The sequence below is a fragment of the Grammomys surdaster genome, unplaced genomic scaffold (genome assembly GCF_004785775.1).
Source record: "Grammomys surdaster isolate TR1022 unplaced genomic scaffold, NIH_TR_1.0 145, whole genome shotgun sequence".
NCBI lineage: Eukaryota > Metazoa > Chordata > Mammalia > Rodentia > Muridae > Grammomys > Grammomys surdaster.
The window spans coordinates 4,964,152-4,978,295 of NW_021604603.1; the positions used below are offsets into that span (position 1 = coordinate 4,964,152).

The 14,144-nt window shown below is 50.7% G+C and overlaps 1 protein-coding gene across 1 annotated transcript in view; it reads right to left on the reverse strand.

The window, feature by feature from the left end:
- The window catches only part of Nav1 (neuron navigator 1), a 144,799-nt gene that overhangs the window by 117,187 nt on the left and 13,468 nt on the right, over positions 1–14,144 (reverse strand). The gene's annotated exons all lie outside the window — the stretch shown is intronic.

Genomic DNA, 14,144 nt, shown 5'->3' on the forward strand with positions numbered 1-14,144 from the left:
ATTCAACCTCCTCTACAAAATGAAAAAATATAGTCCTGGACTTTATTTCAGAGGATAAGAGGAATACCCACAAGTCCATTCTGAGATACATCAATCACTGAGTAAATAAACAGGGAAAACAATTTCCCCTCCAGTAGAATCATAATAATTTATGCATCTGACCTGTATAATGATGTGAACCGGGTACCCAGCATCCTATCTCCCTCCCTGTACCACAACCAAGCACAGCCTCTCTGGGAGGCACAGACTAGAGCGGCCAAAGACCAAACTCCCCTCCTATCACTTTCTAGTGCAATGTCTTTAAGCAAATTACTTAATCTCTCTGTCTCAGTTTCCTTATCAGCAGGAGAGTAAAAATAATTCCAACCTTGTAGGCTTCCTACGTGGAGCCAATAAACGTAAAGTGCTCAGAACAGTGCAGGGGCATTGTAAGTGTGCGATAACACTCAATGATTAGTCAGGCTTGGAGGGGACCAGGATGCCCGTGCCGCGAACGAAGGGGTCAATGGAAACCCCGGAGAAGATCAAATGGAACAGGCTGGGCATGTAACTCAGTGATAGAACATTTGTATGGCGTATGCAAGGTCCACAGTTCCAACGCTAACAGAGAGGGTGGCAGGTGTGACCTGGGAGCGGAAGGGGAAGAGAGAGGGAACAAGGCGAAATATCACAGCACTTGGTAGAGGAGGCCCTCGGGGATGGCATCAAGAAGCAATCCCGGCACTGGCTCTCCAGCCCCTCACAGGTGGAAGGAGCCTCAGGCTGCCGCTGGCATCCAGTTGCCTCACTTTCCCAGATGCGCTCTGCTAATTGGAAGCCCCAGGTTCTTGTTCTTCAAACACCTCTATCCCGCCTTGGGAGACAAGTTGTGAATGAGACCACTATCCAGCTTGGCGAAGGAAAGGTGTGGAGAAGGCCAGCTGGCCGCCCTCTGCTAAGGTGCTGGAGGGCAGTGAAGGAGGGGCTTCATTTGGGTGACTGCTGAGGCAGTCAAAAGCAAGCAACACTGTGGTCCCTACTCCCCAGTGACTAATCCCCACCAGCAGCCCTCAGCTAGGCAACACAACTTTTCACCTGGGCTACTCCATCGCAGTCTCCAACAGAACCCCCACGCAATCCCCCCACCCCAGCTCCCCTATCTGCCTCCCTCCCCCTTCCCCGCCCATGGAATCCTAGCTAGAAGCGGACGGTAGGGAGGGGCTGCCAAACTCTGCCCATAGCCTTGGACCCCTCCCCACCTCTGACAGGCCCTTCCTTCAGGCTTTTCAGTCTGTGATAAGTATGCAAAGCCTCACTCAGCTGGGGAAGAGAGATGGCGGGAGGCACCGCCTTGAGACTAAAAAGGCAAATTTGAGTGGGTGGTAGGAAGCGATGCATTTACTCCATGAATGGAGTGCAACACTGCAGGAAGCAGCCTCTTCTGGAGGCTGGATGAAGTCAGAAAGCTAAACAAAATTGTGGGGAAAATTACTCCTTCCATACACCTTCCTTCTTTCTTCCTTAAAGGCACTGAAGCCTCTGCCATTATCACCAGGGAGTTAAGAATGAAGGTTCAGGGAGGGGGAGGTAGTTCAGTTGGCAAGGGCTTGCTGTGCAAGCATGACGACTCATGATCCATCCCCACCCCCAACCCCCGAGACTCTACATTTTTAAAAAGTTGAGGTTGGTGTCGAGAATTTGCAATCCTAGCGCTAGGGAGCCGAAGACAAGTGGATTCTTAGGGGCTGTTCAGCCAGTCTAGCCCATTGGAGCCCCGTGCCAGTGAGAGAGAGGGAGGGAGGGAGGAAAGGAGAGACTCTGTCTCAAAAAACAAAGCGAATGAACATCTAAGGAATAATAGCTGAGGTTGACATTGGGCCTCCATGTGCATATACACACAGATGAACATGCGCACACACAAATGTGTGTGCACACGCACGCACGCACGCACGCACGCACTCGCCCCAATCAAAAACAAAGCTGCAGGGCTCACATGTGACTGCTCTGGCTGCCAACTCCTGACCGCTAGCAGACTTGACCTTTCTCTGTGTGTCAGCTCTCTGCTGCTTAGTGTTTGTCAAGCTAACACTCTAGAGTCATCCCGGGAAGAGGGACCCTCAAATGAGGAGTGCCTCCACCAGCCTGGCCTGTGGGATAATTTCTTGATTCATGATTAATGTGGGAGGGCCCAGCCCCATGGGCAGTGCTGCCTCTGGGTAGGTAGTCCTGGGTTATATGAGAAAGTCGGCTGAGCAAGCAAGAGAGCAAGCCAGTAAGCAGCATTCATTCCTCCATGGTCTATGTTTCAGGTGCTGCCTCTAGGTTTTTGCCTTGGGCTTCCCTCAATGAAGGAATGTAAAGTGTAAGATTAAATTAACCCTTTGTTATCCCCAGTGTTGTTTTGAGAAGCTAAATAGGGCAATGTCCTTCAGTGTCATCTATAAAACAGAGGCAGAAGCATCTGTCTCAGAATTATTCACTATTGCCTGGTTTGGTACAGTGCATTACATCATCAGGCACTGCTGGCTCCATCAGTCGCTTTCATGGACCATTCAGGAGCAGTCAGAAGGCCTGTTTGCAGTAGGAAGATTTAGCCGAGGCATGGCAGGCCTAGGTTTGAGTCCTAGGAAGAGGCATGAACTCAGTTGATTAAGCTCAGAATGCAGCTCCCTTGTCTGTGGACCAGGGATAATAACACAATGTCTGCTCTAGAGGGAGTATAGTTAAGAGACGATAAGCCCACACACGGCAGGGGACACTGGGGCTTTTCAAATTTGGATCTCTGTGTATTTCACTCCCCAAACCCCTGCTAAAGTAAGCATCAGGTTCCAGAACCTGTCTTCAAGGACACTGAGTAGGGACAAGAAGCAGAGCCAGCTGGGCATCTGGTGAAAGTTTCAGGCTATTAAGGAGACCTTGGGGCCCGAGAAGAGACTAGCTGTGAGAAGGCAGGATTCTCTTGGCTCAGGAAGGAATGGGGACCCAGGCATGAGTGGGCCAATGCAGCATTACCACACTGTAGAAGCAGTACAAAGGGGGCAGGGCAATGCACACAGGCTTGGCAAAGACTGTCATGCCCATAGCATGACAGCAGTAGGAAACTCAACAGCTTTAACCCTAACCTACTGGAGAGCTATTGCCAGTCTGAGAGCTGGGGAAGCCTGCAGAGGCCATATCGCTCACTCCAAGCCCCTCCTAAACTCTCCGGGCTTGGGAGTGAGGGCTGGCTGGGGGTGGGGGGGGGGGGGAAAGGGGGAAGGACCACAGGAACCCTGGAATGAAACAATGAAACATCCTGGAGTTCAGGCAGGTAACGGCTCAGAAGAATTATGCAGACTTGGCAACTGACAGGGTATCTGCTGAGTGTCCAAGTTTGTGGGCTGATACTCACGTGTATTACAAACAGACTCCAAAGTTCTTAAGAAGTGGAGAGTGCCAGAAACAAGGTCTACGACATGATCATTAATTACCTAATTATTTTGGCATAAAAATGCTCGACGGGAGAGGGATAGGGGATGTTTTGAAGAGCCAGGAAGAATTTGGACTGGAGCCCTTCAGAAACTGTGTCTCCTCTTGGCAGAGCTGGCTGAGTACGGGGTGGGGTGGGGGACAGGGGGCAGAACAACAAAGCACCCAGGCCCTGGTCTTGCTCAGTCAGGTCAAACCAGCTCTGTGTGGTTCTCCCTAGAGCTGTTCCAGCATGGGCAGCATTGTTCCCCAAGTCTTGCTGATTTCTTTTGTCCTGGAGGTTTCAGGAGACACTCGGCACATGGGAGAAACAGCTGGGCCTGCCTCCTAAAAGGTAATATGTGGTCTCCTCAGCTTTCCTGGATCTCTGTTCTAGTCTTGGGGGCAGGGGTGGGAAGAGGAATCCCTGAGTCCTGAAATCTGAGCAGAGCCTGGCTCAAGTTAAGTGTAGCTTTCAGGAGAAAGTTTTCTCAGGCTACAGTTTCCGCTGAGCACTAAGCACCGGGCTACATGCCTCAGAGGGGCCCGGGTCTCTGGGGTAAGCTTCGGGCACACCCTATGACCTCCCTCTCTGGCTTTCTCACAGGTCTGGAGGAGGGGAGGCTCCCAGGTCTGCCAGGGTTCATTAACAGCTCCATCTCTGAGATGGGGCCTGGCATCATCTCTTTGGTGAGGGAGAAACTGAGGCCTAGGATAGTAAAGAATACATTCAAAATATGAATGACAGACACCAAAATGTTTCTTTCTCCTGAGGTTCCTCTCCTGCCCTTTCATTTCAGAAAATGGCCCAGTGGTTTCACCGAGCAATGGTCCATTCCACAGACTGTTCCAGCACTGTCCTACGGTGGGCAGTGCTGAGGGGAAGAAGGCAAGAGGTGGGGTTTAGAATGCATGTTTCTCCTGCCTCAGTGAAATCCAAATACCATCCATTTCCTTTGATGTTTACTGTGAGGCCACACTGAAGAGTAGGCTCCTCTGTAGAGCAGTTCTTCTGAGCACGCCCAGTGCCTGTATGGCTCTCCTAGTACTCATGACAAAGGGACCTTCAAGTCAGGCCCTGTCAGAAAAGAGACAGACTGTGAGAGAGGGCTAGGTCTGGAGTCCCTGGCAGGAGCCAGGCTACAGCGGCATATGAATTTTTCAGATTTCATGGTGTTGTCAGAGGAGCGGACCTGGCACTGAAAGATATGGTTGGGCAAAGCACTCACCAGGGAAATGGGAGACATGTTTTGCATTGGACATCCTCTGGGAGTGTTCCTGGGAGTATCAGTACCATTTCTCAGAAGTGCTGGGCTGGGCTCTGGCTCTCTCATCATTCCCTGGAGGAACTCAAGGAGCCATGGAACAGAACCCTGGGAAGTGTGCATAGCTACAAATGGTCCCCACCACCCTCTTCTCAGCTGCAACCCATCCCCAAAATAATTTTTGATTTTATACGTGTTTCCATGGCAACTCAAGTCCCCATCAGCCAGAGGGTTACCATGGTGACTTTTCTTGGCTCTGTCCACAGCTGAGGCAGGCTCTGTTCCTTAGCTGGCAAGCTTGGTTCACAGGGAGTCAGGTAAGGAGAGGATTAGAGCTGGGGCTGGCCATGGGCACTCAGAGGATCTACTAACAGCTGCTTGGGCCAAGCAGAGATGTCGCAGAACAGGAATTGGCCTGGTTTCCAACAAGCCTGAGAAACACTGGTGCAAACTATCCCAGGTCCTCAGTCCTCCCTCCCAGCCACTGACCCAGGTCCTCAGTCCTCCCTCCCAGCCACTGACCCAGGTCCTCAGTCCTCCCTCCCAGACACTGACCCAGGTCCTCAGTCCTCCCTCCCAGCCACTGACCAAGGTCCTCAGTCCTCCCTCCTAGCTGCTGACCACACTCTATCCCCAGATGGCACACCTCTGCAGCTGCTTCTTCCCCTGATGCTTTCCCTGTCCCAGGATTCTCTAAGAATCCATCTCTAATTCCGTCTGTCCTCCACAGCTCCAGTCCTCAGCACCCTCCTGGCATTTCCAGTCTCAGTTAACTATGTCCAGACAGCTCTTAGGCAATATTCCATGTCTACACTGAGTAGAGCTGGCATTCAACTGCTGTGTTCCTTCCTGTGTGCCACAGCTGTACCCACTGCCCTGTGCCTGGCCCTCTCCCTGCCAGAGCCTGGAGCTCCTGACCGCTTGTGCCCTCTCTTTCCTGTCAGGTGAGGGGCTCTCTATGGGAAGGGTCTGTCTCTTTGCTTTTCTGTATTGAGACTGGCCGAGGATGCGGAGCACTGGGAGCACTGGGAGCTGAGAGTGGACCATACTGGGGATGGCTGAGAGCAATGGGCTTAACACTTCCAGTTGTGAAAGAGAGGAGAGAAGGATGTGGCTGAATCTCACTTTAGGAGAGGCTAAGAATAATTAAAAACTCTGCTTTAGGGGCTGGCTGGCTGGCTCAGCAGGTTAGAGCACTTGTTGCTCTCAAAGACAACCATGTTCGATCCCCAACAGCCTAGGTCTGTGTGCCTTCTTGGTTTGGTTTTTGTTTTTCAACCTTAACCCCACCTGAACAAGGCCAGGGCCTGGGTGATTCGTCGTTCTGCCTCCCAGTGCTCAGCCAGCTCTGCCAAGGGCAGACACAGTTTCTGAAGGGCTCCAGTTCAAATTCCTCCTGGCTCTTCTGAACATCCTGAACAATTTCAGGGGATCCAATCTCTTCTTCTGGCCTCCTTGGATACCAGGTACACACATGGTACACAAACATACAGGCAGGCAAAATACTCATAACTATACAATGAAACAAATCTTTAAAAAGAAAGAAAAAGAATTCTGCTTCAGCTATGTCATGGTCTCCCATCTTCCCTGTGTCCTCCTTCCTTCCCTCCATCCATCTGACACTCTCTAGCTACTATGCCAAGAGAAGGAACAGAAGTGAAATCTGGTACGTGTGTGCCTCCCACGACTCTCGCTTATGAATGCGCGCTTGCTTTACTCGTGCATGCCATGGCCCATCTGTGGGTCTTGCCTGCCCACGTGCTGGAATCCATGTCTTAGTCTTAAGAGCAACCCATAAAATGTGGGGACACACTCTGAAAAAAAAAAAGTGTTGGTTTTTGTTTGTTTGTTTGTTTTTTTCGAGACAGGGTTTCTCTGTGTAGTCCTGGCTGTCCTGGATCACTCTGTAGACCGGGCTGGCCTCGAACTCAGAAATCCGCCTGCCTCTGCCTCCCAAGTGCTGGGATTAAAGGTGTGCACCACCACCACCGCCCGGCTTTTTTTTTTTTTTCTTTTCTTTTCTTTTTTTTTTTTAAAAAAAACTTTTATTGCATTCTCACAGAGCCTAAAACAATGCATTCGTTAAAAAGCAGTGAGAGTGTGTGATTAAGCTCACTTGTTTTTTTTTAAAGCTCGTGAGAAGTGTTATTTTTAAAATTAACAGCAGTACTTTTTTTTTAAAGTCAAGAATCAGGCTTGTTTTTGACTCTAATGCCCATTGGCCAGTGGGCAGAAGGGTTTTGGAACCTCAATGTTAGTTCCTTCAGGCTCTGAAACCCATGGAGCAGAGGTACTCGAGCATTTCAAGGGGCTATGAGTTCACACCGACTCTGAGCATAATACAAACCAGGCCAGCTTTCCAGGGCAACAGAATCCAGCTCTGACTATAGACACACAGGCTTGGTTTTTGTTTTTTGTTTTTTAATTTTTATTTTTATTTTAGGAGTCAGGGCTTCTCTGAGTAGACCTGGCTGTTCAAAAACCTGCTCTGTAGACCAGGCTGATCTAAAAATCACAGAGATTTGCCTGCCTCTGTTTCCCAAGAGCTGGGATTAAAGGTGTGCACCCCACCACCCATGTCTACTGCTTTCTTAAAGTGCCATCACTATCCCATTTAAAAGCCCACTTTGTTTCTGTGGCCTCTTGGCAGCCAGGAGCTTTAAATGTTTAAGGTTACACATGTCTGGGGTCCTAACAGTCATGGAGCAGGTTCAGATAAATACCTAAACCCTATGTGACCTCACTTCCTGGCCCTTCAACTGTGAGTGCTGAGGACAGTAAACCTGGCTCTGCAGTGCTGTGAGGGTCCACGACTCTACTTTGTGAAGGTTCCCCAGACAGTGCCTGGCACAGAGAAAATGTTCTAACATCCAAAGTCTTGAGGCCAGTTCACCGGGATCTCTGTGCTCAGAGAGAAGGTCCTTTTAAACCAAGGCTTTTCAAAACTCAGGCTGTAACTCATCTGTAGATATGGTAATCAACGCAATGGCCTGCAACCAGCTCAAGGAAAAAAAACAAACATACAGTAAAACAAATCAAGTACACTCTACGTAACTGTTTCAGAAAATTTCAGATTCGATACGTATATACCGGACTTGATGAAAAGTATAATGCAGATTTGGGGGGAGGGGTTAAGGTTGAAAAACAAAAACCAAACCAAGAAGGCACACAGCCCTAGGCTGCTGTTGTAAGATAGTAGTATCAGTGAGAACGAACTCTTGTGTCCTGAGGAAAAGAGGGGCTGAAAAGGAGAGGGACCATTGCTCAGGGTGGGGGTGAGAAAGGAGGTGGAGGTCCGGATGGCAAAGGTAGTCTTACGGCACCCACCTCTCAGTCCTAAACTAGGCCTAAACCTCCTGCAGACCCGAGAGGCTTCCAACAGTTCCACCTCAAGCCTGACATGACTCATCAGAGATAACGGCCAGTATGGACACATGCTTCCCCATGCGAACTCCTAGACAAGGACTCCTTTGTGGTCAAGTCTGCTGACCAGACAGCTGGTAGACTCTGCGATGAATGCACAGTGCCCCCAGGTCCCCCCCATGCCCACACATCTGTGTCTGCTGCTGATGGCAAATGCCCTCACGCCAGCAGCAGCTAGGAAGGGTGGAGCAAATATCCTCGCCTCGGACGCGTCAGCGGAGGGCTCCGGAGGTAAGATGAACTGTTCGGGGTCACAGAGAAACCTGTGACCTAGCACACAGGCCTCGCTACCGCAGAGTTCCATTTACTCGCCTCACCAGTCATGGCAGCAGAGGTTGGGTGAGAGGCAGGTACGGGGGTTGTCAGGTACGTAAAGGGTGCTTTAACATATGGGAGTGCTCATGAAAAATTATGGGAGCGGTCTAAACGTTGGCACGGCAACACGGAACACCAAAGCTTAACGTCTGTCACATGGTGGGCTACAATGTCCTCCTTGAAATCGAGGGCCGATCACGTGTGTGTGTATGATGTGTGTGTTTGGACATAGGTAGCTGCGAGCCACAATACACGTCTGGTGGTCAGAGGACAGCCCCTGTGTTAGGCCTTGCCTTCTGCCTTCAGACAGTGTGTCTATTGGCGACCACTACACATGCCAGGCTGGCTGGCCCACCAGCTTCCAGTGGTTTTCCTCTCTCTACCTCAAGCTCTCACAGAGGCCCTGGGATCACAGATACCTGCATGACTGCGCTGGGCTTGTCCACAGGGCGAGCAGATCCAAATGCAGCTCACTGAGTTTGTGCAGCAAGCACTTCACACCACTAACCCCTCTCCCAGCCCCTCAGGGACCAGTTCTACACTTCTGTGTGTGACCTCTATCGTGGTCAAACTTGATGCCTCAGTAATCGATTTAAGGCCCGTGGGGGTGGGGGCTGCCTTTAACGCTTTCATTCGGGCATACATGGGGTGGCCATGACCCACATCACAGCCATGAACTCCAAGAGCATCAACACATTTGGGTTCCCCGAGACTGCAGATGGCATGACTGTCGTTACCATCACCCAATGCCATTGCAATCACTGTCACCATCTTGTCTTCCCTATATCCCTGACTACTTTTCTACCATCATCACATCACTGGTCCCCAGTACCAACATCATCACCATCATCACCTCCACCAGGTCTCTATCACCATCATCATCTCCACCAGGTCTCTATCACCATCATCACCTCCACCAGGTCTCTATCATCATCATCACCATCATCACCATCTCTATCGCTGATGACCGTGTGACTGCCCCCCCCTTCCCTGAGTTCAGTTTGTATGAATCCTTTGGACCCTGAGATCAGCTAAAATCAGCTGACTTTTTGATAGATGGCATTACTAGAAAAAAAAGCATGAATTTTGTAACTTTTAGCCAAACGTGCATGCTTTACACGTAAGAAACCTTTACATGCAGGCAAAATAAAGTTTGTTGTTTTTTTAAGTGAAAATGAAAAATACAGAGATATGAAAACTTCAATCCACAAGGGCAGGGATGATCACATCTTGTCACCAAAGACCCTGCTATGGGTCAGGGGACAAGCTCTCCAGGACCACAGGTCCTGTCCCTCCCCAGAGGGCCGCTGCCTGGGAGCTTTCTACTTTGATTCGCTCCCTGGAGCCCGTTCATGCCTTCCAAGTCTCACATGTACACTGTGGGCCCCTTCTCTGGAGCACCATGACGTCACCTAGAATGACGTCACCTAGAATGACGTCACCTAGAATGACGTCACCCGGATGGTTCCGATAGTCTTGGGGTCTTCCAGGTGGGACCCTATCACTCTTGCCTCCCCCACGTACACTCTTCAACAGCTGCCTGAGTGGCGTTCACAAAACACAAGCCTCAAATTACTTTTCCTCTTACAACCTTTCCTGAGGCCAGATAGTGGAGGCAGCGAGTCTCACCTTGGGTCTCGGAGTTTGAGGCTAGCCGGCTCTATAGTGGTGAGTTCCAGGACAGTCAGGGCTACCCGGGAAACCCTGTCTTCACCCAAACAAACAAAAACAAACCTTTCCTGTCTTTTCACTGAACTTAGGGGAAAATTCAGAATCTTGGTCCTACCCAGCAGGCCTAACTCACCCCAGACCCCGCCCCTATCCGCCCCTATCCGCCCCATCCGCCCAGCCTCGTGGTGCGCCCCTTCTGCCTTGGCGACTTACTGCTCTTCATAAATACTTGGGCTCCCTCAGACATCAGTACCACTCATTGCTTACCTAGTGAATCTCTGCCCAGCCATAGGGCCATGGCTGACCTGTTTCCTGCTCCGAGAAGCCCCACCCAACCCCCCCCCCACACACACCCCCCCACCCCCACCCCCACCCCCACCCCCCACCTGCCCCTGTAACCTGAGTGAGCATGCCTTCTACTTTCCCTCCACAACCCTGAATCAGTATTTAGGAATAGGATTCTTAGAGGCAGGGAGACCAGGAGCGGGGCCAGGCTGGGCAGTGAGTAAGGACCGAGTAGCCACAGTTCTCTAGCCTAAAGGTTCCAAGCTGCCTGTTAGCAAACACATTTCAGCCTTAAAAATGTCCGAGAAGGACAGCCTGGCCCATCTGCACCTGAGCACAGAGCCTGCAAAGATCGTGAGAACAGCGGAGCCGGGATGTTGGCAGCTGTGGTGGGTGAGGCTAGGGGGCCTGTGGACCCTGGCTATGGGGCTGAAATACAGAATCGCCCTGGCCTACTCTGAGAGGGGGGCTTGGGATTCTGCAGACATTATCTCATCTCCCTACCCCCACTGTCACTACTCCTGCTTGGCTGCAGAGGGAAACTGAGGCAATTTTCTAATCCCCCTCTATAGGGAAAGCATAGGAAATCCAGTTTCTTGGGTTTGAGGCTATAGTCAAAAACAGAGCTCACATTGCCCCAGTCCAAGGCTGTTGGGGGTCTCTGTCCTGCTCCTTGGGGTGAGAGTATCTCCATACACTTGGGACCGTTGCTAGCAGAGTCAGGGGTTTTGAGAGAAGATTTCTTTGTGTAGCCTTGGCTGTCCTGGAACTCGCTCTGTAGACCAGGCTGGCCTCGAACTCACAGAGATCCACCTGTCTCTGCCTCCCAAGTGCTGGGATCAAAGAAATGCACCACTACCGCCCGGCTACATCTTAGGTCTGGGTGAGAGTTTTATGAACGTCTGTGGGTGGCAGAAACTGCACAGTGATTTTTTTTACACGTGTACTTACGAGACTCAGTAGCCGCGGGAAGGTAGAGTGAGTTTATCACTCAATCCCCAAACCTTAGCAGGTACATTTTTAAAATGTACACTTAGGCCAGCAACAGCCGTACGCTGCGGTGACTGCTTCCCCAGGACGACTGCCTAAAATAAATATCATGGGACAGGTACAGAGTCCGAGACCTGAATCTAGAGCTTCCATCTGCCAACCATGGGTTCGGTGACTTGGGGCTAACTGTCCTTTAAGGTACCCGGATTCTTCTCCTGTTGAACAGGGGATTTGACTGCGACCACTGAGGTCTCACATTGCTCTGGCGTTCTTGGGTCATCTGACCCAGGGTCGGGGCAGGGCAACACATCTCACACCTTCATCTGAAGGATCTGCTGTGTGTGCCAAGGTAGAACATCCTAATCAGAGGAAGGGGGTTAGAGGATTAAACTGGATAGGGAAGAAGGGGCTTTTCAGATCAAGGGAACTCAAGCAAGCCCTGGCCTCAGTTTCCTCATCTGCAAAATGGAGAGTTTGCACATCACCCTGAGCTCAGCACTCTCTGGCTATAACATATTGATTCTGCGGCTTGCCATTGAGTTGAAGTAAGCACCCCTGACCTTGAGTGGCTCTAAGTAGCTCCAATGGAAATGTGTCTTGACCTCACCAGGGAGTGTCACCAGGTGCCCTCACCTGTTCATGGCTTTCATATCTGAATAACATTCAGAGAAATCTTTACTTGCAACATTCCAAAGGGTGGCAGCCTACTGGCTGCATAGTGGAGCTCAGCTAGATCCCCACAGTTGGGTGCTTCCCAGGGGCTCAAATCATTATATGAAGGCCTCTGAAATCTCAGGGTAAGACAGAAGAGTAAGGGAAGGCCCGCCCTGCCTCACTCACTTGCCCTTCCCCTGACTCCAGGCCAGCAGGAAGCCAGGTACCCAGATGGGCTTCAGCAGATGTCCTTAGGCTCCGCCCACATCACTCCCAGGTGTCAGTTATCATACAGGCAAGTCTGCAAAGTCTCACCTCCATTCTTTCTGCTGCTACCCTTTCCCCTGAGGTCCCCTCCCTCCACAGAGGGATAGAAGGGACACTTGTCACCTCATCAACCATCCCCCACACCATCTGTTTTTCTTCCAGATATATTTCTCCTACATACAGAGCTGTCTGAGATAATGCAGGGTTTTTTGGTTTTTTTTTTTTAAGGAGGGAGGCAAGACAAGAGTGGGTGGAGACAGATCCCCTTTCCAGTGATGTCTGGCTCAAGCTGATGCTAGTGTCAGTTTGCATTCCCTGAACATATGGGAACCAGGGAGCCAAGGAACATAGGAGGTAAGAGACTGGCAAGGGGGGAGCTGGTTTCCCTAGTCCCAGCCATAGCAGACCACAGCACCCAGCATGGCTGAGAACAGGTTCGTCTGAACGATGCTCTACCGAGACACCTAGGAGCTTGCCTCCCTCAGCTCTGGCCACCTGCTCATCTGGCCTCCCATCCGAATGATCCTTATCTACCCACTCACCCAGTCTCTGCTTCTTCATTTCCTCTGTGCTGACTTCAGGGAATCCAATCAGATACTCAGTGTAGTCAAAAGTGTCTAGAGTTGGGTGTGGTGGTGCAAACCTTTAATTCTAGGACTTGGGAAGCAGAGGGATCTCTGCTTGAGGCCAGTCTGGGCTACATGATGAGTTCCAGGACAGCCAGATAAAACTGTGAAAACTGGTGAAACTGTCTCAAAAACAAACAAACAAAGCCAAAAAAGTATCTGAAAATCAGAACAGGAAAACTACATTCTAAACCTCAAGAAGGGTAGTTCAAGATGGAATGGATTTAAACAAACAAACAAACCAAACAAACATTTGTATACTAGCCCACATAATGGAGAAATGAGTGTCTAGGTAGTGGTAGGTTTGGGGTCAGCGTGGGGCAGACAAGAGGCAGAGGCAATACTCTTAATGGAGACTCTTAATGGGGTCTCCAACCTGGGTATAGAAGCCAGGGGTTCTGAGCACCCTGGGCTCTCCTCATTTCCTGTCTCTCAGCCAAGGAGAGTACAGTGGTGACCAGAGGCCTTCAGGGGAGGCTCCAACTGGCACCCGAGACACCTGGGAGCCATCCCTCAGCCCTGGCACCTGTACTCTTGCCTTTGGCCCTGCAGAGAGACAGAAACAGAGGAGAATGGATGCTTTCCTGAGACTGCTGTGCTCCTGGTAGCTTTCTGTGCACGCTGGTGCCTGTGGTGATTCAGAGCTGAGACAAAGGACCATCTACCCCACTCTTAGCGTTCCAGCTCAGCACATCTGTCTTCCTGAGATTTGTGGACACAGCTTTTCTGATTTTCAGTCACTTTTGACTACAAGGATATGTCTTGATTCCTTGAACTCCTGTCCCGAGGAAGTGAAGAAGCAGGGAACTCTGGGTGAGCCAGTGGGTGGGGCTTGTTTGGATGAGGATCAAGGCTTGATAAGCAGTTTGCCAGAGGTAAGGAAGCAATCACCACTTTACCATTTTCTAGCAAGTAGCTAGACTCTTGGGTTAGAGTGTAGGAACTGACAAGGTTGAACCTGCACGGACAGTGGACTGCAAGAGTGGAGGCCACCAAGAGAAGTCAGTGCTTCTCTGTGCACAGCAAAGGAAGAGGGCCAGGGAGGATGAGGTGTCGCTTTGGTAAGGAGAGGAGAAAGTCGAGAAGGAAAAACTACCAGATGGGTGGATGTTCAAGCTAATGCATGTCTTGCAGGCCGCACTATGTCTCACGTGTGTCTGGAAGTCTGGGGGCGTAGCTGGAAGAGACCCTAGCATCCTGGTAGACTCCTGTCCATGCAGAA